The sequence below is a fragment of the Microcaecilia unicolor genome, chromosome 5, assembly GCF_901765095.1.
Source record: "Microcaecilia unicolor chromosome 5, aMicUni1.1, whole genome shotgun sequence".
Classification (NCBI taxonomy): Eukaryota; Metazoa; Chordata; class Amphibia; order Gymnophiona; family Siphonopidae; genus Microcaecilia; species Microcaecilia unicolor.
The window spans coordinates 136,586,421-136,613,155 of record NC_044035.1 but is presented as its reverse complement, the minus strand read 5'-3'; the positions used below and the strand labels follow the sequence as shown (position 1 = coordinate 136,613,155).

The 26,735-nt window shown below is 43.5% G+C and overlaps 1 protein-coding gene across 2 annotated transcripts in view; it reads left to right on the top strand.

Annotated features, from left to right (window-relative positions):
- Positions 1–26,735, top strand: part of BMPR1A (bone morphogenetic protein receptor type 1A) — a 293,381-nt gene that overhangs the window by 68,894 nt on the left and 197,752 nt on the right. For both annotated transcript variants that reach the window (XM_030203356.1, XM_030203355.1), the window contains exon 2: positions 2,628–2,758. The gene's annotated coding sequence lies outside the window, so the exon portion shown is untranslated. The remainder of the gene's footprint in view (positions 1–2,627; positions 2,759–26,735) is intronic.

Genomic DNA, 26,735 nt, shown 5'->3' with positions numbered 1-26,735 from the left:
TCCAGAGCAAAGCTGTGGCAAAAGCGGCACCTGTCATTTCTGTGCTTTATTTAGGCACAGAGAACAATTCAATAGTAAACAACAAAGTTGGTCTTCCACTGCCATTTCTGCTCCTCAGAGGGATATAAGAGCAGCACAGCACTAGTATCTAGGATAGTCTCCGTGCCATAGCAGTAGTGTAGAGCAGTGCTGGCAAGATAATATCTGAGTTGGCACCTAATGGTTGCCATTCCTTTGCCACATGTTTCATCTTTGCTTACACCCTATGCTGTCTATTGTCATTCTAGTGTAGCATACTATACCATATCTTGTATTGTTGTTTGAGTATTTTTAGTGCTGTAATTGTCTTTTACCTATGTTTTATTTATTCTTGCTGTACACTGCCTTGAGTGAATTCCTTCAAAAGGCGGTAAATAAATACTACTACTACTACTAAAAATGGTGTGTGTCATTGTCTTGTAATCCTTAGACCATCAGTCAGTTCCTTAATGACATCTCAATCCCAAAAACCCTTACTGGGGGAAGGGGGAGTTGGAGGGAAATGATCTGACCTTGCCAGGTATTCCCTCAATTTTCTTCCAGCTTACATGCAGAGAGGAAGTGGAGGGCTTCTTATCCAGTGTCACCTGGTTTAAGAGCCAGACCAGCTTATAATCGAAAGACAAAAACGCCTATATTGCGACCTAAATCGGGAGATAGGCGTTTATCTCCCAAAAACGAATAACGCGGTATAATCGAAAGCCGAACTTGGACGTTTTCAACTGCACTCCATCGCGGAAGCGTACAAAGTTGACGGGGGCGTGTCGAAGGCGGAACTGGGGCGTGGTTATCGGCCGATCAGAGATGGGCGCCTTTCGCTGATAATGGAAAAAAAAATATGCGTTTTTAGCGAGAATTTAGGGCACTTTTCCTGGACCCTGTTTTTCCACGAATAAGGCCCCAAAAAGTGCCCTAAATGACCAGATAACCACTGGAGGGAATCGGGGATGACCTCCCCTGACTCCCCCAGTGGTCACAAACCCCCTCCCACCACAAAATATGCCGTTTAACAACTGTTTATTTTCACCCTCAAATGTCATACCCACCTCCCTGGCAGCAGTATGCAGGTCACTGGAGCAGTTATTAGGGGGTGCAGTGGACTTCAGGCAGGTGGACCCAGGCCCATCCCTCCCCTACCTGTTACAATTGTGCTGCATAATGCTTATTAGTCGTCCAACCCCCCAAACCCACTATACCCACAAGTAGGTGCCCCCCTTCACCCCTTAGGGCTATAGTAATGTTGTAGACTTGTGGGCAGTGGGTTTTGAGGGGGATTTGGGGGGCTCAACACACAAGGGAAGGGTGCTATGCACCTGGGAGCTGTTTTACCTTTTTTTTGTTTTTGTAAAAGTGCCCCCTAGGGTGCCCGGTTGATGTCCTGGCATGTGAGGGGGGGGGGGGGACAGTGCACTACGAATCCTGGCCCCTCCCACGAACAAATGCCTTGGATTTATTCGTTTTTGAGCTGGGCGCTTTCATTTTCCATTATCGCTGAAAAACAAAAACGCCCAGCGCACAAATTGTCGAATAAAACATGGACGTCTATTTTTTTCGAAAATACGGTTCGGTCCGCCCCTTCACGGACCCGTTCTCGGAGATAAACGCCCATGGAGATAGACGTTTTCGTTCAATTATACCCCTCTATGTGTCCTGTTCAACTGAGAGCCTGCAAGGTGTATCATCACCACCTGCTGCAGACTGAAAATACAGCTGCTCACCTTGATGCAACATAGCCAGTAGTCACCAGATGAAACATAGCTGATTCTGCCTCTCTTAGGATGCAATACAACTGAGACCTTCAGAATGCAACAGAGCAGATGTGATATGGTTAAATGAAGGAAAAGTGTCTGGACTACAATGCAATTCTAGCCAACCAAATATGTTTTCAGCTGAAAATTCACCTACATTTATTTTAAAAAGTTGTGGTCCTAAATTTAGGCCTATCATCCATTTGCCTATATTTATGAATCTGATTTGCAGAGAGAGAGAAAGTGAGTTAGCATTTGTGTACGAATCATACTGAAAATCACCTACTTCTTAGAATTGAAACGCAGTCCTTTATAGTGATGGATGATTTATTGCAGCTCAGATAAATCAGTTTTTCAATAAATTATATTTTTCTTTCACTGTATTGTTTGTTTTACACATATTTGAAGTGGAGTCCCCCCCCCCCCCCCCCACATTACTGAATCCATGCTCAATGGTGTGTTATCAATTACTGTTGAGCATGGATAGCAGGGCCTGAGCTCCTTTACTCCTGTTTTTACCAACATGATATGCATTTGTCAATGATAGCATAAGTATTCAGTTAGTGTTTGTGTTGTATTTTTGGTTTGTGTCTTTCTAACCTTGATGCACTGAGAAAAGAATATGAATATTTCACTATCTTTTTGTCAGACATTTCTGGTGGGCTTTTTCGGCTGGAATTGAATATACTGTAATACTGTACCTTGTGCCTGGTTTAAGGGCTTTTACCAAGAGTAGTGCTTATGAGGAAAGCTTTATGTAAATTGGGCCTCTTGTGTTCATTAGTATGTCTGTCTCCTAGAGAACTGGAAAAAATAAAACTACTGATGTTTGTGTTGCAGATTTTTGGAAATATGCATCAGTTTGGTATCGGGTTGGAATTAATGGAAGTGGAAATGTGGATGAAAAAGGCTTGGAAAAGATTCCAGGGTGCAGTTTCACTCGGCCACTCTAGTAAAGATTTCTGACCAAGGTAAGGGCAGTTCTGGAATGTGTATAGAAAAGTATGGCTTCATTTGTAGGCCCTCCCCCTATCAGAATGCATTTCTGGAAAAATTAGCCACCGAGAGTAGATCAGGGCCAGACATACATACAGTTTAAGAGTCAGAGGAAATAAAACCCATTCTGGGTGTTAGTGTTCTTGCTATTTTTAGAAGAATTACAGACTGTTGAGGTTTGCTTTTCTAAAACAGCTTTACAACTGTCTGTGCCTTATTGCCTTTAGATATAGGGGAGAATTTGTGTAGTTTCATGCCTTAAACAGCAAATTAATTCCAGGTTTGGTTTATTAAATCTGATCCTTTCCATACCACTATCTGTAGAAAATACAGGCTTAAATCTGATGCCAAACAATGAATTCAAATTGTTTTCTGATAGTTGTTATACATTTTTAAATGAAATTATTCCCTGTGGACAGGAGCAGTGTTCTAATATATTTGTTAACTCTTTAGCTAGCTAAGGTTATTTTTTATGTCTAATGAAATTAAACTTGTGTCTGTTTACTAGATATAATCCCTGTACTGCTCTAACATACCTAACCCAGGGATCCCACTGCTTATCAGGCTTTAAGGATAAACACATATGATCTAGATTAGCATATACTGGGTTTCCAGTGTATGCCAGTTAATCTTATGTATATGCATTTTAGAATATTTAACAACAAAAAAAAAACTGTTCTGGGTCTCCAGGAAAGTTTTGGACAGCTCTGCAGTTGATTGTGCTAAAGATGCCTAAAATAGGAAACTGTAAAAATGATGGCACCTGCATGAAAATTGGTTTTACAAGGGCCCCTCATGCTATTTCTTGTGATTGATAGTATTATCTTTTTCCTTGTCATCAAGCAGATGAATCCATTACGAATGGGTTGTGTCCATCAACCAGCAGGGGGAGATAGAGAGCACTGAAAAACCATAGTGCCTCATGGCCAGCTAGCTCCATCTGCCTCTTCAGTATTCTCTATCTCCCCAGCAGGGTGGACGCAGCTTATTCAGCTCCTTCAGAAATCTGCCTGGGGTGGCTCCTGTGCTTTTGCCAGTTGTAGCAGGGATGTTGTGGCTGATGGTGCCCACTTTAAAGGCACATAGGTTTGCCCTTTCCCTGCCTTACCTGGCCCCCGATGTGGATGCAGGCACATAGGCTCGCCCTGTCTCTGCCTTTCCCACTGCCATTTGGATGCAGGCACATTGGTTAGTCCTTTCCATGCCTTTCCCACGCTCTGCCTTGTGGATGCAGGCACATTGGTTTGTCCTTTCCCTGCCTTTCCCACTCTACTGATCCTCCGGAGTTGGAAATTTGCCTCTATCAGAGCGTAAAAATAAAAAAAGTCGCATCGTGCTTTGGTGCTGCGATTCCAGAAAAGAGGTTTTCTTCTGATTGTGCAGCGTGACCGGAGCTCCTGGACTCGGTCGGTTGAGGTTAAGAGTGTTATATAGCTCCTCCGGGGAGGCCTGCGATCGGGACGGTTTTGGCATGAATCCGCCATTTTGAATTTTCCACTGTGTTTTGGCGATGGCTGCGGAGGTTGTTAAGCGCTGTTCACGTTGTGGCAAGCGCAGATTAGCAGCAGGGCTCTGTAAATCGTGCTCTTCAGACGTCAGAGCCGGCATGAGCATGGTGAGCGATGTTTCTTCCCGCTCAGTGGAGCTGGCAGCGGTTGCCATTTTGGACGTGCCGCATTGCACGACCCCCGCAGAAGCGGAGGGGTTTGAGCCTGGAGGGGAGCCTCTTGTGGAGGCTAACGAGAACTGTTATCCCCGGACTGGAACGGGGAGGCCAGGGTGAGCCCTTCTCCCCTGAGTTTGTATTGCTGCTGCATAAAGCATTCATGTTACAAGAGCTCTCCCACAGGGGTCTCATTCGGCCCTGCTACCTGTTTCCTCTCCAGTGGAGCCCGGCCTCAAGACAAGCGTAGAAGGGTGAATTCCCCTTCAGACAGTGGCCCCCCCCCCCCCCCCCCCCGTGGTCGGGATGTGAGGATTCTGAGGGGTCTGGCAGGCCCTGGTGGTCTGAAGAGCCAGAGGAAGGTGCAGGATTGCCACCGGATCCAGATGATCCCTCCATGGTGAGGATTTTCCACCGCTATGAGCTGCCAGCCCTTATTTCTGATGCATTGCAGGTCCTCTCTATTGAAGATCCTGGGAGTGCCTAAGCCTTCTCTGGTAATCCGAGGATGGTAAGTACTAAGAAGTCTGCTCGAGCCTTACTTTTGCATGACTCCATCCAAGAGCTTATTTCGGCTCAATGGGCTGACCCTGAGGGGCCTTAAGTCGCCAGGGCTATGGGGCAATTATACCCTCTAAGTGAGGAGCATTTGGCGCGCCTAGCAGTGCCTAAAGTGGATGCCCTAGTCACGACTGTGACAAAGAGAACTACCCTCCCAGTGGAAGGAGGAGTCGCCCTGAAGGACATGCAGGACCGACGCCTAGAATCAGCTATGAAACGGTCCTTTGAAATTTCAGGTCTACCCTTTCGGGCGTCTGCATGCACCTGTTACGCTGGCCGAGCCTGCCTCGCTTGGTTGCAACAGGCAGTGGAACAGCCAGGAGATGGAGCGGAGCCCCTTTCTGAAGTGGCACCACGGATGGAGTCGGCCTTGTTTTTCTTGGCTGACACCCTTTATGATCTGGTCAGAGCTTCGGCTAAGCAGCTACGGCATTGGGCGGCTGACATGGCCTCTAAGCAAAGGTTGGTGAAGTTGCCCTTTCAAGGCCTTCTTCTATTTGGTGAGGAGCTGGAGAAAATTGTTTAAGGCCTGGGGGATGCTAAACCCCAGCGCTTACCCGAGGATAGGCCGCGGCCTTCTTCCAAGGGTCAGGTGGTTTCCTCCTTACAGACCTCGCTTCTGTGAAGCTCGAAGGTACCGCTTGGGGCATTCTGCTGGGTTTACTTCACGTGCCCGCTTCAGCAGAGGAATTCCTTTCGCTTGGACAAGCGTTCAGCAGCGACCGGCTCAAGGCCTGGAGTTCAAGGGCGACCCTCTCGATGGTGCGCCGGCCCTCTCCTCGATTCCTGTAATAGGAGGACGGCTTTCCCTCTTTTTCGAGGAGTGGGTCAAGATTTCCTCAGATCTGTGGGTTTTGGACCTGATCAGAGATGGCTACAGATTAGAATTCAATGCCCCGGTAAGAGACATGTTTGTGGAGTCCCGATGCGGTACTGCCGTCAAACGGGTGGCGGTAGAGGAGACCTTACAAGGCTTGTTGCACCTCGGGGCGGTGGTCCCTGTGCCTCCCACTGAACACGGCTCTGGCCGTTACTCCATTTATTTTGTGGTGCCGCGAAAAGAAGGGTTTTTTCGGCCCATCCTAGACTTAAAAGCAGTCAACAAGTCTCTAAGAGTGCGGCATTTTCACATGGAAACCCTGTGCTCCATCATTGCGGTGGTACAGCCAATAGAGTTTCTCACGTCTCTGGACCTGAAAAAAGCTTACTTGCACATTCCTATTTGGCCCCCGCACCAGAGGTTTCTACGGTTTGTGGTGATGGGAAAACATTTCCAGTTTCGGGCGTTGCCTTTTGGCCTCACCACAGCTCCCTGAACCTTTTCCAAGCTAATGGTGGTAGTAGCTGTCTTTCTCAGGCGAGAGGGTATTTGGGTTCTCCCGTACCTAGACAACTGGCTCATCAGAGCAGACTCTGCAGAAGAGAGTCGTCATGTCACAGCCAGAGTGGTCTCAGTACTTCAATCTCTGGGCTGGGTCGACAATATAGCCAAAAGTCACCTGACCCCCTCGCAATCTCTAGAATATTTGGGAGTCTGGTTCGACACAGCCTCGGGGTTTGTCTTTCTACCCGATCAAAGGTGGTGCAAGCTTCAGAATCAGGTCCGTCTGCTCCTGAGGATGCCTCGCCCGCGAGCTTGGGACATAGTCCAGCTGTTGGGGTCGATGACGGCCACTTTGGAAGTGGTGCCATGGGCGAGAGCGCACCTGAGACCTCTGCAGTGTTCCCTGCTTCAATGATGGTCTCCCATATCTCAGGATTACCAACGCACACTCACGTGGCTCCCTGTGGCCTGGCTTAGTATGGAGTGGTAGCTCTCAGACAGCATGCTGCGGCGAGGAATGCCGCTAGTGCCCCCTGATGGTGCCTGGTGGTGACAGATACCAGCCTGAAGGGCTGGGGTGCACATTGCCGAAGAAGGCATGCCCAAGGTCTCTGGACACCCGAGGAGTCGGAGTGATCCATCAATCGCTTGGAGTTGAAAGCGATGTTCCAGGCGCTTCTGGCCTTTCAGTTGACCCTGGAAGGATTGGCTGTCAGAGTTCTGTCAGACAATACGACAGCAGTGGCCTACATAAATCGATAGGCGGCACTCAGTGCAGGGCACTAGCCGCGCAGATTTGCCACTGGACCGAGCTACATCTGCAGTTTCTGTCAGCAGCTCACATTGCAGGTCAGAGCAACGTGGAAGCCGATTATCTAAGCAGGAATCAAATCGACCCAGCGGACTAGGAGCTGGCAGACGAAGTGTTCCTTCAGATCTGTGCCAGATGGGGAGAGCCCGTTATGGATCTTATGGCGTCAAGTACAAATGCCGAAGTCCCGTGCTTTTACAGCAGACGGAGAGCTCCTCGCTCGGCGGGGTTGGATGCCTTGGCTCAACCCTGGCCTCAGGGCCTCCTGTATGTGTTCCCTCCATGGCCCTTGATAGGGCGAGTGCTCCTGCGGATTTGGCTACACCAAGGAGAGGTGGTTCTCATTGCCCCGGATTGGTCCAGGAGGCCGTGGTATGTGGATCTCCGGCGGATGCTGGTAGAGGCTCCCCTTTCTTTGCCTCTGGTACCGAATCTTTTGTCACAGGAACCGGTGACCATGGAAGATGCCTGCCGCTTTAGTCTTACGGCATGGCTATTGAGAGGGCGCAATTGAGAGACAAGAGTCATTTCCACTCTCCTACAGGCCCGCAAGCGTTTCACTTCCTAGGCTTGTGCCAGGATTTGACACCAATTTGAGGCTTGGTGTGCTTCTAAAGCGATCACACCTATGCGGGCATCTGTCTCGCCAATACTTGACTTTTTGCAGGATGGTTTACAAAAAGACCTTGCCTATAATTCCCTGCGTGTTCAAGTGGCAGCCTTAGCATGTTTTCGAGGGAAGGTCGCTGGCCTCTTTCTGGCTGTTTGCCCGGATGTGGCACGGTTTCTTAGAGGGGTGCTTCGACTCCGTCCTCCCGTGCGGGCTCTGTGTCCTGCCTGGAACCCGGGGTTAGTTTTAAAGGCCCTTCAGTGTTTGCCCTTCGAGCCGCTCAGACGAGCTTCAGAGAAGGATGTGACCCTAAAGATGGTCTTTTTGGTGGCCATTACATCGGCAAGACTGGTGTCTGAGCTCCAGGCGCTGTCCTGTCGAGACCCATTTCTGCAATTCTCAGAGTCCGGAGTTATGGTATGTACTGTGCCTTCCTTCCTGCCTAAGGTGGTTTCAGCGTTTCACCTAAACCAGCCTATTTTCCTGCCTTCCTTTTCCAGAGAGGAGTTTCCGGAAGCCTTTGGGCAATTGCACCTTCTAGATGTGCAAAGGGCTCTGTTGCAGTATCTGTGCATGTCGAATGCATTTATGACCTCTGATCATCTTTTTGTTCTGTTGTCAGGTCCACGCAGAGGGTCTCCAGCGTCTAAAGCCATGATAGCCCGTTGGCTCAAGGAAGCTATTTTTTCAGCTTATCTGTTGTCTGGCCGGCCTCCACCTGAAGCCTTTAAGGCACATTCCACAAGAGTAATTTCCTCTTCTTGGACTGTTATTTTGTTTGATTTCTATTGATAACTCTTCTTGGGCTTAAACTGGAGCACTCTGTCTTCAAGAGATATGGGCTTCTAAGCTCTCATTTGCCCAACATTACAGGCTGGATGTGGCTGCCAGGAGAGACGTGCATTTTGGAGCACAAGTGCTGGCGCGTGGTGTGGCTTGTTCCCACCCTATCTAGGGATTGCTTTGATACATCCTCTGTCCTTCCTTTGGATTACTGCTTCTGTTCTGGGGTGTTCATCCACTGTGAGGAAAGTTCATGTTATTATACTTTGCGGTGTTGGAAGCTTCAAATACTGAAGAGGCAGATGGAGCTAGCTGGCCATGAGGCACTCTGGTTTTTCAGTGCTCTCTATCTCCCCCTGCTGGTTGATGGACATAACCCATTCATAATGGATTCATCTGCTATGACTTAAAGGAAAGAAAATTACCAAGGTAAGAACCTAATTTTCCCTTTTCATTTTTTTTTTAAATCACTTTTGTTATGATTTCAAAATTGTTTTGTAAAATATTTTTGTTGTGATATGTAATAATGATTCCATAGCATCCCAAAGATCAATCCAGAGACTTGTGGGTTATGTCCCTCTGCCTGCAGATGGAGATAGAGAACTTCTGAGGTTTACTATATGTGGTCATGTGCAACCACCTTAATCTCTGTATTCTGTCTAGAAGGTGGATAGTCATAACTATGCAGTTCTGGATTGCTTAGCTCTTGGCCTGGTCACCCAGGTCTGGTAGAACTTTTGGGGTTGAATTGACCCAGGCTTTAGGGTTTAGGTGTGCACCTGGTGGCTCCAGATCCCTCCCTTCTTCACCTCCCCATCGATCCCCTCCTAGTCTGCCTTGAGGTAATTGAGATACCTTGACTGGGATTTGCTTTGGCTTGCTCTCCTGCCTCTTATTTAAAAAAAAAAAAAAAAAAGCAACATCTCATAGCCTGCTTACATTAGCATAGTGGGCTTGTGCCGATTTTTAGTCCCGGCTGTGGTGTGAGGTGATCAAACTTGCCTCCGGTAGCAGATTCTCCAAATATCTGTAAAAACAAAAAGGAGCCAAACAGGATATTAAAAACCAAAAGCAGTAAATAAAATAGTGTTCAGCAGTATTCAACAGATTTGCAGAGGCTCAGCTTCAGGAACTGTTACCCAAAGAACTTTTTTTTTGAGAAACCCACAGATGGAGGAAACCAAATGGATCATTGGGAAGAAACAAGATTAGGAAAAGACTAGCTCGTACAGAACTTCATGCCTCGACTCAGAATATTGTAGGAACAAGATGATACACAGAGGGCTTGTTAACGAAGAACCTAAATTGTACAATGATGATCTGGAGTTTATGTTAAAATGGGAAGCAATACTGAATAAACGTTGACTTGATTTAATGATACTGCTTGTACAAACAGGAAAAAAGCTGAAACGTTAAAGGAGAACCTGGATAAGGAATTCTAAAAGCACATGACATATGCTTTAAGGAACTCTATGATGATTTTGAGTTACAATTTGCAAGATTTAAGAAGAATGTTGAGTATGAAATTTGATAAATATGAGAGATGAGACAGATTATAAATTCCATTCAGTATACCCTTGGCACCAAAAGAGGAATAAATCCAGGTATTATGAAAACAGAGAGAGGAATAGAAGTGCCACAAGGGTTAAGAACCCCCCACCCCACCCCATAATACCATAGTAAAGAGCCCACCTATAAGAGAGAGAGAGAGAGCAAAAGTATAAGAATTGAGTCTGAAGAGGTTTTTGATCCTTGGACTCCTTTCTATACTACACCTTGCCACCAGCAAATGTCAGAACATGTCCCCTCTCTCCCCTGCCCTCCCCTCTCCAAATCGCGACGAACTGGCCGGCGGTGAAGACAGCGGTACTCACTGACGCAGGCACGCAGAAAACGCAGGGTGCGCGCAAGCAGGTTCGTCTTCTCCTCTGATCTCGCGTTGCTTCCCTCTCAGTGCGTCCCGCCCTCGAAGGCTGAGAGGGAAGCAACGCGAGATCAGAGGAGAAGACGAACCTGCTTGCGCGCGCCCTGCATTTTCTGCGTGCCTGCGTCAGTGAGTACCACTGTCTTCACCGCCGGCCGGTTTGTCGCGACTTGGAGAGGGGAGGGCAGGGGAGAGAGGGGATATGTCGGACATGCAGGGCAGGGAAGAGAGAGTTGCTGGCATGGAGGGGGAGGGCAGGGGAGAGAGGGGAATCGCGACCGGAAAAATTAAATGCACGGGAGCGGGACCTGAAAAAAAGGTGCCGGTACGCCCTACCGCCGCGTACCGGCACAAAAAAAGCACTGCACAGGGGAGATTACCATATTACAGAGGGAGAGGGGGGAAGGGGAAGAGGAGCACCTTTGAATCACTAATCTGTAAACTGTCAGAGCAGGGATCTGAACAGACATTGGCAACCAAACAGAATAATGTAATTGTGACCTCTCAGGGAGTATTTAATATTTTAAAAAGAGTACTTAGTGCAATTGAAACTTCTGTCCTGCAGAAAGGACTGTCTTTTGTACTGACACCCTGCTACAATGCTATGAACACACGCATTGATATCTCTAAATTAACATGCAAATTGAAGATCATTGACCAGTTTTCAAATCATACTGACCCCTGATATCTCTGTTAAAAAAGATAGTACATGGAACCCTCCTGGGCTCTGTAACCCCATGATACATACATTTGAAAAAGTGGTACTCCAAAGAGATTGAGAAACTGGAGAATGAGCCTAGAATGTGTTTTTATAACCCAATTAAAGAAGAGAAAAAAGCTACTGCCACCTTGAAAATGATGATACTATAGTGATCAAAGAAGTGGATAAAGGAGGAGCAGTTGTAATCATGGATAAACATAAATATGTGAATGAAATTAATAGACAGGCTAAAGATTTTTATGCACGTTTGAAAAATGATCCCACAGCCTTGTTGAAGAAGAAGGTTGACTCCTTGTTAGAAATGGATAGACCTGTTTACTCACTTTTAAAGAATACTCGTTCTTGCTTACACCTTTTCCAAAAATTTTCATAATTTATATATTACCAAAGATATATACAAAGCACTGGATGTAGAATTTTTAAATACTAATATTCCCCAAAGTGAAGCCTTAGAAGCGATATGAGCTGCTTTATGTAAAAGAATTGAAAAACAGAGAGTCCCCATAGAATACATTAATGAACTGTCATCTTTAGCCCTTAAAGAGAACGACTTTTATTTTGAAGGGAACTTTTATAAACAAATCAAAGGCACAGCCATGAGCAACCATAGCCCCTTCAATCGCTAACCTTTAAATAGCTGATTTTGAAAAAACTTTTTTTAAAAGATTGCAGCATTTTATTATGGCGCAGATATGTTGACGATGTTTTTATGATTTGGACAAGTACAGAGGATATCCTTTTAGAATTTTACGCATGGCTGACTTTTCAGGATGATAATCTTAAATTTCAGATCAGTTATGACTACAATAAGATTTCATTTTTAGACATTAAGGCCCCCTTTTACTAAGTTGCGCTCACGTTTTTAGCGTGCACTAAAATTGTAGGTGCGCTAAACATTAAGAGATGCCCGTAGGAATGCATTGGCGTCTCTAACGTTTAGCACGCCCACAATTTTAGCTCACGCTAAAAACGTGAGCATGCCTTAGTAAAAGGGAGCCTAAGATATTCCTGAATAATGGCAATTTTGATACTAGTTTGTATTGTAAGACAGCAGATGTCAATAAATTTCTACATTACAGTGCCACAATAAAATCCCTCAAAAGCAATTTACCTTATAATCAGTTCTTACGATTGAGAAGAATTTGCTCACAGAAGACAGACATGAATCACCAAGCTAAATGTATGGCTGCCATATTCAATGATAGAGGGTACCCTAAGCGATGTATTGAAGAGGGATATATTAAAGCTATCCAACAAGATAGAAGGACCCTCTTACAGACCAAACAGAAAAAGCTTCTGAAAAAGTAGTATGCACACTTTATTTTGATCGTTTATCTCCTGACATTATTAACGTATTGAAGAGAAATTGGTTTATCATCCAATGCATTCCTGGTTTTGAAAAAAAAAGACATTATGGTTGCTCTCTTGTTCAGTTTGCCATGTCAATTTAAAAAACAAAAGTTTTTACACACTCTAATACTGGTGAAAATTTTGAATTGAGACATTATTCCAATTGCAAAACAACTTGTGTAGTGTATGCTGTTGTATGCCCTTGCACAATGTTATACATAGGGAAAACAAGCCGTGCGTTTAATAAATGCGTTATAGAACATCACAGTGCTATAAAAAGAAATGTCTCCAATAAACCTTTAGTAGAACAGATGCATGAGAGGGCACAATTTTGACCAATTGAGATTCATTGTATTACACAAAGTCATCTACCATTGGAGGGGTGGAGATGTGGAGAAGATTTTACTGCAGAAAGAACAGAGATTCATTTTTAGATTTAAAACTGTGGTCCCTCTTGGATTAAACCAAGAATCAGACATTAGAGCTATTAGGGGAAAGCTGTTTTTTTTTTCTCCCTTATAGGCATTCCCTTCTCACACATTTTTGACTTCTTTGGCTTGTTCTTTGAATTCATGTATTAGTCTCAGTTTTGTCTTGTTTTTTTTTTTTTTTTTTATATAAAAAGCTATTATGCATATGCATGTTTTACTTTTTATGTGTAATCATTTTTATTGACAACAGTTGCATCATGATACATCACAGGTCTGAAAGAAAACTTGCAAACCAGTATAGCAATGTTGAATTTAACTTATACAAATAAAGCATTACCCTCCCCAATCTCCAAATGATGCAAATCCCACCCCCTTCCCCCCCTTGTGAGCTATTTAAATGTTCAAAATGTGACTTCTCGCTCTTGAGGGCATAGTTAACCACAAAGGTTCCCACAAGTTGTGGAACTCTTCTCCCCCTGTGCTGTCCAGCGATTTCACCCTGCATCTGTCAAGCCTCTTTGCTGTATCATCAGTGCTCGCCAACATGTCAATGGTGGCATCATATCCGACTGCCAAGATTTCAGAACATGTTTTACTTTTTATTGTCATATATTTACATTTGATATTATCACTATTATTTTAATTAGCTGGCATTTTATATGATTTTATCTTTTTAATTTGATTGCTTTAATTATTATTTGCTTATTTTATCATTTTGATTAATTATATTAATTTCATTAGTTTTATTAGTTTTTACCCCTGATGCAGCCATACGGCGAAACATGGCCACATATTTCTGGTCTGCTCATTGCTTGCTTCAAGTTTAATCAGACAGCAGGGCTTGAGGATGAAAGAGACTGGGGCTTTTCATCTAGATTGAAAAGAGATTTTTCAAGGCCTGCGCTAACATGCAGATTATTCAAACAGTGGGCCTGTTTACTAATATCTAGGAATAATATGGTTACTAGAACTCTGAATTATAAATAACACTAGTAAAAAAGGCCCATTTCTGTTAGAAATGAAATGGGCGCTAGCAAGGTTATATTCATAAGTTAATTGTTGCTAACCAAACAGTTCATAGTAAAGTGCTATAATGATGGAGTAATTGTGAAGGGTGTATAATGTGGAAAATTGTTCATGAGTTTGACATTTTTTTCCCTTTTTAATTGTATTTAATGTGTTGCCCTGTTGTACCCCCATGTGCAGCAACCCCCTCCCCATGTCCACCAACCGTTCTGTTTTTCCTCTGTTTTTTTTTTTTAAGTTTAATTGACCCAATGTATTTGTCTGTGTGTTTGTACTATCACCCTATGTTCACCAACCATCCAGTTTGTGTGTGAGTGTGTGTGTGTGTGTGTGTGACAGATACAGTGTGACAGAGTGTGTGTGTATGGGGGGGGGGGTCCAGCTTCCATGACCCTCTCCTTCCCTTCCTCCCCTTCCAGATGAGGTGCAGGCAGGCACCCCTCTGCCGTCCGAGGTGCAGGACCCCCTCTCTTCGGTGCGAGGTGAAGTCCCCCTTTTGTTTGGAGTTCCAGACCCCAGAGAGAGAGAGAGAGAGACAGACAGACAGACTGTGTGTGTCTGAGAGAGTGTGTGTGAGAGTGGGACACAGAGAATGAAAGACTGTGTGTGTGTGACAGAGAGGTACAGTGTGACAGATAGTGTGTGTGTGGGTCTAAGTTCCATGACCCCCTCCTTCCCTTCCTCTCCTTCCATCTGATGTGAGAGAGTGTGTGGGCAGGACCACAGGGGCGGTCATTGAGACAGAGTGTATGTGTGTGTGTGTGTGTGTGTGTCCGAGAGAGTGTGAGACAGAGGGAGTGAAAGAGTGTGTGTGTCTGCGATAGACTGTGTGTGTGACAGAGAGATACAAAGTGTGTGTGTGTGTGGAACTGAGTTCCATGACCCCCTCCTTTCCTTGCTCTCCTTCCGTCTGAGGTGCAGGCCCCGCCCCCTCACTCTTCAGTCCGACTTGAAGACAGGGAACAGTGAAGTAAGTGATGGTCCTCACTCCCCTCCCTCCTTACCGTTCTGTATTTGTGTGAATTCGCCAGCACAGCGGTAACTTGCTCTCCTTCCGTCTGAGGTGCAGGCCCCGCCCTCTCGTTCCTCGTTCCGACTGCCAGCTTCGTTTTTTTTTTCACGCTGATGACTCACGCTGTCTCGCGCTGCTGCTGTTTTGTTATTGGGCAGTCGTTGATGCCGCTTGTGGGAGGAGGAGCACGAATGCTTCAATGTTTTTGTCCACGCTGCCAGCTTCAGAACGTTGGAGGTGGGTTTTATTATATAGGATGCTAATGAGGGAAGTAGTATATGACTTCTTGTACAAATCCGCACTAGTGATTCCTTTGTTGCAAATGAGAGGAAGCCCATAGGAACTGAATGGGCTTCCTCTCATTTGCCATGCAGGTATGCAGCTTTGTAAAAGAAGCTTAAAATGTAGATTTTGGCTTTCTTGTCAATGTAGCAGGCTGGTTTAAAAATACTATGTAGTTGACCTTTTTTTTCTAGGTGTTTTTTCAGGAGCTGCATAGTACATTTTAACTGGAAGTAACCTTGGGATAGAGAATCTTAGTTTTTTTTTTTTCTCACCCAGTATTATACAGTGGTTGCTATAGGTGTGGTTCCATGCAGGGTTGTTACTGCTGAGAGATAATGTGTAGGTCATGACCATTGCACATATGTATTGTCATTATGGTGATAATCGTGTTCACGCCTTAGTATTCTTGTCTTTTAGAAAAACTGTAAAATAGGCTTGCTTTTCTGAAGTAGGCTTTGAAAACTGTAAGGCTGTTCTAGATTCTTTAATTTATAGTTTTTCAATTTGTGTTTTGTTAGGTATTATTAGGAAAGGATGGAAAACAAAAATAAGGACGTTATAATGCCTTTGTATCGCTCCATGGTGCGACCGCACCTTGAATATTGTTTTCAATTCTGGTCACCACATCTTAAAAAAGATATAGTGGAATTAGAAAAGGCACAGAGAAGGGCGATGAAAATGATAAAGGGAAAGGCTAAAGCGGCTAGGGCTGTTCAGCTTGGAGAAAAGACAGCTGAGGGGGAGATATGATAGAGAAAATAATGAGTGAAGTAGAACGGGTAGATGTGAATCACTTGTTTACTGTTTCCAAAAATTCTAGGACTAGGGGGCATGCAATGAAGCTACAAAGTAGTAAATTTAAAACAAATCGGAGAAAATATTTCTTCACTCAACGTGTAATTAAACTCTAGAATTAGTTGCCAGAGAATGTAGTAAAAGTGATTAGCTTAGCAGGGTTCAAAAATGGTTTGGATGGCTTCCTAAAGGAAAAGTCCATAGACTTGGGAGAATCTACTGCTTATTCTAGGATAAGCAGCATAAAATGTATTGTACTGTTTTGGGATCTTGCCAGGTACTTGTGACCTGGATTGGCCACTGTTGGAAACAGGATGCTGGGCTTGATGGACCTTTGGTCTGTCCCAGTATGGCAATATTTATGTACTGTGTTTTGTACTGTATTTCCTATCTTTTCAAATTTTTTAGGGCTGCATAGAGATTAAAATTTGTAATTGCGATTAATCACATGTTTGTTTGTTTTTCTTCCGCTGTACCTCCTTGTGGCTGTAGGCAATAGAGGGTTAAATGACTTTCCCAGAGTAACAAGAAACTATTGTGGTGGGGGGGGGGCATACCTTTTTAATTGTATTCAAATGCAGCCCTGCTTTAAAAATGTATATCTTTGGAAAAACACAATAGCGTGGTGAAATATTATTCTTTTGTATTAGAAAACTTTAATTTTAATGTCTTCATGAACACGTAAAGTTGGTTACCTAACTCAGATTACTCAGTGGTTGGCTGGCATTGATAAGGTGATGTTGCCTTTTCTTTACTGAAGCTATAAATCTTGTATACATCTTGCTGCTACTAATTGGGTTTCTGCCAGGTCATTGTGACTTGGATTGGCCTTTGTTGGAAGCAGGATACTGGGCTAGATGGACCATTGGTTTGACCCAGTTCGGCTATTCTTTTGATCTTAAATATCGAGTTTCCAATTTTCATGGCTTTATGCATTATGAAAGGATTTGAGCTTCTACTTCTATTGTGGCTGCCGGACTTTAGTAAAATTCCAGCTGTTTGAAGATGTCCCAGGGCAAAACTGATATTTCCCAAGGCTTGCAGGTGTATAGTATTTGTTTCTGTAGAATAGTCCCATTTGCAGATTAATTAGGCATCTGTATAACTTTGTGATACTTAATGAAGAAAATAAATATGCGTCCCTGTGTTTATATTAAGTTAGGCTGTATCATGAAAGCCACAGTTAGTGCAGATACAAGGTAGCTTCAGTTCAGTTCTACTGCTTATTATATTGCAAGTTCCTGTTTCCTGGACAGTTATCCTAATACAGTATAGTAGTCCTTATAAGATTTGTTCCCTAACCCATTCAAACTTGAGGCACACTTGTATTTTCCAAATTTCTTTGGTACACCAGCTTCCATAAAGCAGGCAGTGTGGACCTGGGAGAACACTGTCTCCCTCCTCCTCCTCTCCCCCCCCCCCAAAGAATTGAAAAGTGCGTGCATTCTCTAAGCATAACACAAAGGTGTATCTGTGTATATCAGATTATGCCCAAATGCTCATGGGTACACACTTTGGGAAGGGCAGTGTGGAGTGTGTGCGGATTGTGCCTATGCACACAGGGAGGGATTTGTGTGTGTGTGTGTGTATATATGTGAGCGAGCACAGGGGAAGGGTGTGGGTATGCTCATGAGTGGATGTCTCTGTGTGCATCATTGGAAGGAAGAGGGGGGAGTCTGGGCATACAGGAAATAGAGGGTCAGGGTATGTAAGCACTGGAATGTGCCTACATGGTAGCCTGAAGGGGGGGGAGGGGGGTGTTTGTGTGTAAGATAGCTGACACCTTTTTTTTTTTTTATTTAGATTTAGGTTTTTGCTCACACCTTTTTCAGTAGTAGCTCAAGGTGAGTTACATTCAGGTACTCTGGATATTTCTCTGTCCCAGGAGGGCTCACAATCTAAGTTTGTACCTGAGGCAATGGAGAGTTAAGTGACTTGCCCAAGATCACAAGGAGCAGCAGTGGGATTTGGCCACACCATGTCCTTGCCTTTGATCTCCTATATTATATCACCAGCTCTATGGCAGTGGTGACCACAGTTTGGTGGTGGTGCTCTGCCTGGCTTCAGCACTAGAGGCCAGATAGCACTACTAAAATCTTGGTGCACTTCCTTTGCCTTTTCCTTCATGCTGCAATGGGGAAAAGAACTACCACGTCATGTGCTTCTGCTCTGTTGGGTAGTAGTTTACCCTGAATTCCCAATGCAGCCTCAGCCCAGCATACAAAGTCAGCATGGCTCTGCTTCAGCTTTTTGTCACAGCTAGAACAAATTACACCCTTCTGCTTCTCACAAGGCTGTGCAGGCTCCATCAAGTGTTCTCTGTTCAGCTCCCTTATTACTCTCTTAGCTTTACTGCTTCTGACGTCTCGTCTAGGTTAGTACATACACATTTTTATTTATTTATTTATTGCATTTGTATCCCACCTTTTTGCGGGCTCAGTGTGGCTTTCGGCACTGAAAACAGATGAGTACAGACAGATTGACTCTTAACTGCAGGCATGCAGGCTTTGCAAAATATGCCTAGAAAAGCTACCAAAACATTGAAAGCCCTGCTAGAGGCTGGAAGGAGAGAGGAGGCTTAGGAGGGGTGAGATGGGGAGTTGTTGCATGCAGTGTGTGCTGCACAAAGCACTGGCTTCCCATGCCCTAACATGCTGCCTGTTAATTTCTATACTCTGGGGCTCAGGATGTCAAGGAAGGAGAGGGGTATGTACAACTACACATGGCCTTTTATTATTGAGAAGTGCTGTAAGCAGAGCCCTTGTGCGGGTATGGATTTTAACATCAAGCAATGGTGACTTTTTTCCCATGGCACACTTGATCAAGTTGGAAAAAACAACAGTATAACATGGCATGCTTCTTTTGAAACACAGGCATAGGCTACTTTGAATGATCTGTACATGTAATGGTAATGTAACGTATTGTAGGGAGGAAGAGTTTTTTGATGTTTCTGATGTTCACATTTTCTTAGTTAAGCCTAAACTGTAGAATTAAAAAGGCATCATCAATTTTCCAGAATCCCATCAAGTAATCCTGATAAGTTTTTGTAAAGTCAAACAAAGAAGCTATTTCCAAACAGTTTTTCAAAAGTAGTAATTCGACCTACGTAGATTTACTAGTAGAGAATAGCGCACATCAGTAGATCCTCTTGTCTTACTGGATTCTGCTTGTGGTGGAAACAAATTTTTTTTGAAAGAAGTGTGTTTACTTGTCTGTGCTCACCTCGCCCTCTGGTGGCCAGAACTGGTGGCTGCTATGGACTGTCACCCATTCCAGACTTTAGTCCGGTCCGGATCTTCCAGGCTGCCAGACTTGCTTTTCTTGTTTGTGCCTGAACAGCCCCTGTAGCTGCCTTGTGGTTCCTGCAGCTGAACCTCAGCTGCGGATGGGCTTTATTAATCATCTGAAGATTTCTGTGTTTGCCTTTACATCGTCTAAGGTCCCTGGTATATTGGTGTGCTTGTTGCACTTCTGCCTAGTCTGGTTTCTTGTCTGGTTCTAGTTAGTCTGTGTGTAGTTTAGCTTAGGTTATTGCTTATTTCCCTAGTCTTGTTTCTGGTCTGTATTCCTGGTCTAGTTTCTGTTTGTCTGTGTTCTTGCTTAGTGGCTGCTCTTCAGCTTTCAGTCCTGTCTCTTGTCTGTCAGTGTTTTTCAGTGGCTGCTTGGCAGCTTTCAGTTCTTGTCCTCTAGCTTGTCCATTTCCTGCCTTGTGTAGTATTGTCTGTCTGTGAGTCCTGGCCCAGTTTCCTGCCTTGCTGCCCATGTATATTCCCTTCCCTTTTGATCTTCAGTCCCTGTTAAGCCTAGTTGGTATCCAGTTCCTGCCCTGTCCGGTAAGTCCTGCCGGCCGCCTGCACCCAGGGGCTCAACTCCTGGGGAAGGGTGGTCAAGTGCATGTGAAGTCTAGCTGTTTCTGTCAGAGTTCTGCCTTGTCTCCGTTGTGGGGTGGTTTTTCCTGCCACTGCCGCACCTTGGCAGTGGTCCAAGTGCTCAAGAACCTAGTTTCTGCCTTGAGAAACCTAACAAGAAGATTCCTGTATTTCCTAGGATTATGAATCTATGCAGATGTGGCTGGTACAGTGCAGTGAACCATCCGTAAGTATAATAAGAATATTAAAATTTAGCATAAACAGCTAGAGAGAGTTAAGACATGTGTGACAGTTTTAAAACAACCATATGCACAAAATGGATCTGTATCCTACACATAATAGCTTCTTAGTATGTGTCTCTGTTTTTAGCAGTTAGGTCGGACTTCATTGATTATGCAACATCGCCGTAGCCAAGGGTCCACCAAAAGTGCCTTGATTTTATAATGAAGTATGTTTTCTGTGCAGAACATTGCATTTTGGGATAGCATCTGCATTGAGGTTCTTTGTGTAAATTGTAGTGAGTGGTGGCAATTCTGGAAAATTTTTTTTTTTTGTGTATTCACACTTAAATGCCTTTCTGGTAGAGGGTGACAAAAGCTTTTTTTTTTTTTTTTTGCTCACCTGCATGATATTGGTGGATTGAGGGGGTCCTTGTGGGGGGCACAGGCTCTTGAGAGATTCTACCCCCTGAGTTTGAAACTGAAAAGTACTGGTGGGTTCATGAGTTGGATGCCCTTAAATTGGCTGTAACCAAGAAGACCACTACCCGAGTTGAGGTGGGATCTGCTCTGAAGGAGATGTTCATGAGAGGAACATGGAATACCTCTTGAAGCAGGCCTTCTCTTCAGCGGTGGAATGGTACAGACCACTGTTGGTGGTGCCAGTGTGGCCAGGGCCATGCAGTATATTTATTTATTTATTTATTTATAATTTCAACATATTATACAAGCATTCAATCTTGTTCCAGAAAAACAGAGCATATGTGATACTTTTAGGAAACAACATAATCTTTCCCCTCTTACTCTGAGAGAGGTAAAGAAAACATAACAATTAAATCTCTTTCTTAGACCACCTATTCAAAACAAGAAGAAGGGGGGTTAGGTATAAATGGTGGAAAAACAACAAGAAAACAATTTTCTCATTGTTCAGAAACTATCTGGTTACTTTCTTCATTTCTAAGAAAACGTTTAACTGTTCCGGTTCAAAAAACACATATTTTTTATCTAAGTAATTTATCAAACATTTACATGGATAAGACAAAATAAATCTTGCTCCCAACAATCGAGTTTCTTCTCTATAGGCTAGAAAAGCCTTTCTTCTATCTTGTGTGGTTTTCACCACATCTGGGTAGATCCATATCTTATCTCCAAGAAACATTTTAGTTGCATTTTTAAAGTACATTTTTAATATGGCATTCACATCCTGTTCGAAGACTAATGAAACAAGCAAGGTCTTCCTAACTAGGATTTCAGTTGCTGATTGTTCTAAGAAGGCAGTTAAATTTTGTAAATCTCCAGGAGCCTTCAATTTTTCTCCCCTTTTTAAATCTGGTAAGTAATATATTTTGTTAACTGGGGGAATCAACTCTGGGGAGTATAGAAGGTTTTCCATCAGAAATTTTTTAAACAAATCCTTCGCATTAATTTCAGAGGAAACTGGAAAGTTCAAGAACCTCAGGTTTAAACGTCTGTTATAATTTTCAAACTGTTCTATCTTTCGATGGATTACCATTTTGTCCTTTATAAGCAAATCAGATTTTTCTTTCAAAGTCAATAATTCCTATTGAACGGCTATATTAGTTTTTTCAGATTCTTTTTAAAAAGTATCCAACGCTGAAGTTACCAAATCTAATTTACTCACAATTGGGGTCACAACAGAAGTCAGCGTCTGTATCGCCTCCCAAATAGTATCCAAAGTTACCGCCTCGGGAGCCTTTGGCTCCACTTTGTTCTGTTCTCCCAGCGCCTCGTCTTGGGTTCCGGTGGACAGGTCATCTGTTGCGCCATCTTCAGACGCCTCTAGAAGTCCTAACCCGCTTCTGAGGCCTGCTGGACAAGGTGGGGGATTAATCTCCGGCGAGGATAATGATGTCTCCACTCCCCGTGGGAGAGACGATCCACCCGCGTCTCCCATTGCGGGAGATTGACTCAAGCCGGTCTGTCGTGGAGTGCTGGTAGCATACTTCTTCATCGTCGTCTGGACTAGGGCGGTTTCGGAATTCACCACCGGTAAACCCCTTACTACCCCTTTCCTTTTGGTGTGTGGCATTTTAGGTAACTTTGCTGCAGTAATCGTCTTCACCTTGGGAAAAGTCAGCGACGGTGTTAAGCGTCTACCAGTCCGTCCGCCATCTTGACATGCCCCCTCCATGGCCATGCTGTATTGGCTGCAGCAAATCCCAGAGTCCCCTGAGGTGACACACTTGAAGTGAGGGATGCCATCTTGTTGGGCATTTTATATGTTTGCGTTTCTTCTTGCTCAGTGGCCTTAATAGTTGCCAGGAAATGGTTGTGGCTTCTCCAACGAGCAGCATTGGGGTAGTTTGCCCTTACAGAGGTGCTTGCTCTTTGAAGATGACCTGGAAAAGTTGGGTAGGTACCCTGCCTCTCAAGCTTTCAGAGGTGTGCCAAAGGGGTACAGTGACAGAGTGGATCAAATTGAAGGGGTGGGTGTTGCGTTATATGTTAGAGGGAATGGAGTCAAACAAAATAAATATTCTGCATGAAATGGATAGCAGCTTGGAATCCTTTTGGATAGAAATTCCATGTACGAAGGGAAGTGAGTATAATGGTAGGGCTGTACTACTGTCTGCCAGGACAGAATAAACACACAGGTGAAGAAATGTTTACAGAAATTAGGAAACCTGGCAAATTGGGCAACATTATAATAGTGAAAGTTGAGATGGTTCCTATTTCTTTTTGTGGGGGCTTTTCTTGACAAATTGGTCTGATGAAGAGGAAAAATAGGCCAAAATCCCAAACTCAAAGACCTGTTACCACTTCTACTCCCAAGATCAGTGGTCCAGTGGACAAGCATGTTTACCTGTTCCTCAAACTGTGAGTGTACGTCTAATTTGTCTTCAGAAGGGTGCCTCTTTGAGCTCTGGTGACAGAACCCTGCCTCCGCCGCCCACTGATGGAGCCCAGCGAGAACCCACTACTGAAATGGTTCAGGGGTATTCTGGTCTCATTCTTCCTCAATTAGAGCGGATTCAGCAGCCAGTGCAACTACAAGCTGTTACTTTTGATCCTGTAAAGGATATTCCATCTGGAACAGTTGTAAACGGGAAGATCTCCCAGGTAGATATTTGGTGTGTAGTTTCTAGGACTGAAGAATTGCTCCTTGGGAAGATTGCACAATTACATGATTATTCTGTACAAGTTGTAGAATCTTTATGGTATGCAGTCTCAAATTTAAACCTTGCAGGCAGTTAATGCCTCTTTGGTCAAAAACTTGAGCCTCCGTAATAGGATAGAATCCTTAGAAAATGGTATACAGATTTATAATTTAAGATTTTTGAATTTTCCCATTATATATTTGCTTTCACCAGAAATATTGCTAAGAAAATATTTTGTGGAGGTTTTACATCTTGAGCAAGGGGAGTCTTTTCCTATTTCTAAGTGTTATTAGATTACTAAAGGTGTTGCTCCCTCTCGGGTAGGCAGTGTGGGCGGCCAACCTTCTACAGAAACGCTTTTCTGGAGGATTCTCAGGATATAATTACCTCCCGTGCTACTTTATTGGTAACCTTTTGTTCAGAAAATGGTAAGTAAAAAAATTTAGAAGTTGTACTTTAAGGTTAAAACTGCATAATTTTGTGGTCAAGGCCATTCAACTTTTTCCAGATGTGGCATTTACTACTCAATAGTGAAAGAAGATTTTTTCTTTCTTTGAAACTCAAACATTTGGCTTTGGGGGCTACATTTTTTCTATCTTTTCCTTGTCAGTGTGTTGATTCACCATCAAGGTAAACAATATATATTTTTTGATCCCTTTCATCTGGAAAGATTTATGTTAAATCAGGGTTAAAATCAAAAGGATTGGTTGGGGTTATAACTTGGAGTAGGCTGTATTGTGAGGTTATTTTATATACCTCTTTTTCCTTTTTTTTTAAATTTGAAGTGTTTAAATTCATGCTCTCACCTTATGATGAGATCTTTACAAAGTGAAAATGTAGTTTTGTTTCTTAGTAAGCTTATGTGACTTTTTTATTGTCTTTGTTTTGTATTTTCTCTGTATAATAGAATTTGAAAATTATTCAGTAAAAAAAAAAAAAGAGAAGAGAGTGTGAGAATTTGAAGGTAACAGAGGGGAAGAATAAGGGGCAAAATTTAGAAGTGAGTGGAGAAGCAGAGAAGATAAACCGTGAAAGAGGAACACTCAAATGTCAGACAGATGTAGAGAGAAAGGAAAGATGGTGAAGAAAGAAAAAGATGAACATTCGATCTTGGAGAAGAACTTAGATTAAAAAATCAACATGAAGAAAGTGGAAAAGAGAGTTTGGGAACAGCCCAATTAGTACGACAACAAAGGTAGAAACTGTTTTTAGATTAATTGGCATATGTCAATTTTTGAAACCCCCAAAAGGGAGTCAAATGAGGTTCCCTAGAAAAGATCAAAACTGCCAACTGGAGGAACCAACTAAGAGGCAGTTAAGTGGCCTTAATGTGCCCTAATATGGTTTTTTTCTGTGCACTAAGACCATTTTTTTTACTGCAGTTTGAAAATGGCTGATTTTTGCGTTTCCTGTATTAATGGCCATGTGCTAATGTTAGACAATTAGCTATAAACACACTTTGAGGTCATCTTCCTTCATGTAAATCAGCAGTATCTAGCTCTAGCTAGGATTGCTCCAGCTTGACAGAAATATACTTTTGTAAACTGATATCCCTATTTTTCATGTGTTAATGTTGCCATTAAAAAAAAAATTATGGCATTAGCACCCTACTGACACCTGTTTCGTAGGTGGTAAGGGCTATGCAGTAATGTAGCTGTGCTAACTGATTAGTGCAGAAACACCTACTCTCCACTCCTAGACATGCCCCCTCTGCAAAAAAAAACAAAACAATACAAAAACATTTTAGCGCTCCATCAGTGCACACAGATTTGGAACTTTGGCATCCTGCGGTAAGTGCATGCTTGTGCCTACTGCAGCTTAGTAAAAGGGCCCCCGTGAGTAGAGATATGCAAAATATAAAAGAATGTATTTTTCATACCCCTATTCACTCAGTTGGTTCCACCAGTTAGTAGTTTTGATATGCCAGCTTTTGAAATGTGCAGGATTTGTATATTATGTACATTGTATTGCATCTGTGAAAGGATAATTGGATATTTCTGCAACTGTACATGTTTTATAGATCCAATAAAAGAAGTTTAAAAATGTAATTGGATGATGAACCTGAATTCCATATTGATATAAATTATTTTGTTTCTGTTATGTAAAGGTTTTGTGGAATAAGTCATAGGAGGAACCTTGGTAAGAGAACATGTGCAACAGTGTTCCTCTAAGCTGTGCCCGTGTGCGCGTACACATGGGTCAGAATGGGAGCACACTTGCCTAGCAAATGCATGCACAACATGTTTTCTGGCTTTCTTATTGTGAACATAGGCTATAGTGCACACATCAAGTTGAAATTGAAAACTTGCGCACAAAATGTTTTTCGTGAGCACATGGGCCAGCAAAAGTTAGAGAGAACATTGATGTGCATATGGCAAGTTTTTGTCTCTTAAAATTATCCACCATGCTAACACCTTGCAGGGGATTGTCTATGCCCCCTCTCCTCTACCCCTTTCCCCTCCTGCTTCAGCCTCCTAAACAGTGGGTCACTAACCACCTATGATAATCAGGACTTTCATATTATACATTGCTTACTAAAGAATACATTTTATAGTAGTAGAATGAAAAACTTCTTCTCTTTCCCAGTGGTGCATTTTCACATTGGAAGAAATTGTAATAATAGTAACAAACTAATTATAGACGACCAGAACACAGTATTTGGTTTTGTGCCCATACAGTGGGGGAAATAAGTATTTGATCCCTTGCTGATTTTGTAAGTTTGCCCACTGACAAAGACATGAGCAGCCCATAATTGAAGGGTAGGTTATTGGTAACAGTGAGAGATAGCACATCACAAATTAAATCCGGAAAATCACATTGTGGAAAGTATATGAATTTATTTGCATTCTGCAGAGGGAAATAAGTATTTAATCCCTCTGGCAAACAAGACCTAATACTTGGTGGCAAAACCCTTGTTGGCAAGCACAGCGGTCAGACGTCTTCTGTAGTTGATGATGAGGTTTGCACACATGTCAGGAGGAATTTTGGTCCACTCCTCTTTGCAGATCATCTCTAAATCATTAAGAGTTCTGGGCTGTCGCTTGGCAACTCGCAGCTTCAGCTCCCTCCATAAGTTTTCAATGGGATTAAGGTCTGGTGACTGGCTAGGCCACTCCATGACCCTAATGTGCTTCTTCCTGAGCCACTCCTTTGTTGCCTTGGCTGTATGTTTTGGGTCATTGTCGTGCTGGAAGACCCAGCCACGACCCATTTTTAAGGCCCTGGCGGAGGGAAGGAGGTTGTCACTCAGAATTGTACGGTACATGGCCCCATCCATTCTCCCATTGATGCGGTGAAGTAGTCCTGTGCCCTTAGCAGAGAAACACCCCCAAAACATAACATTTCCACCTCCATGCTTGACAGTGGGGATGGTGTTCTTTGGGTCATAGGCAGCATTTCTCTTCCTCCAAACACGGCGAGTTGAGTTCATGCCAAAGAGCTCAATTTTTG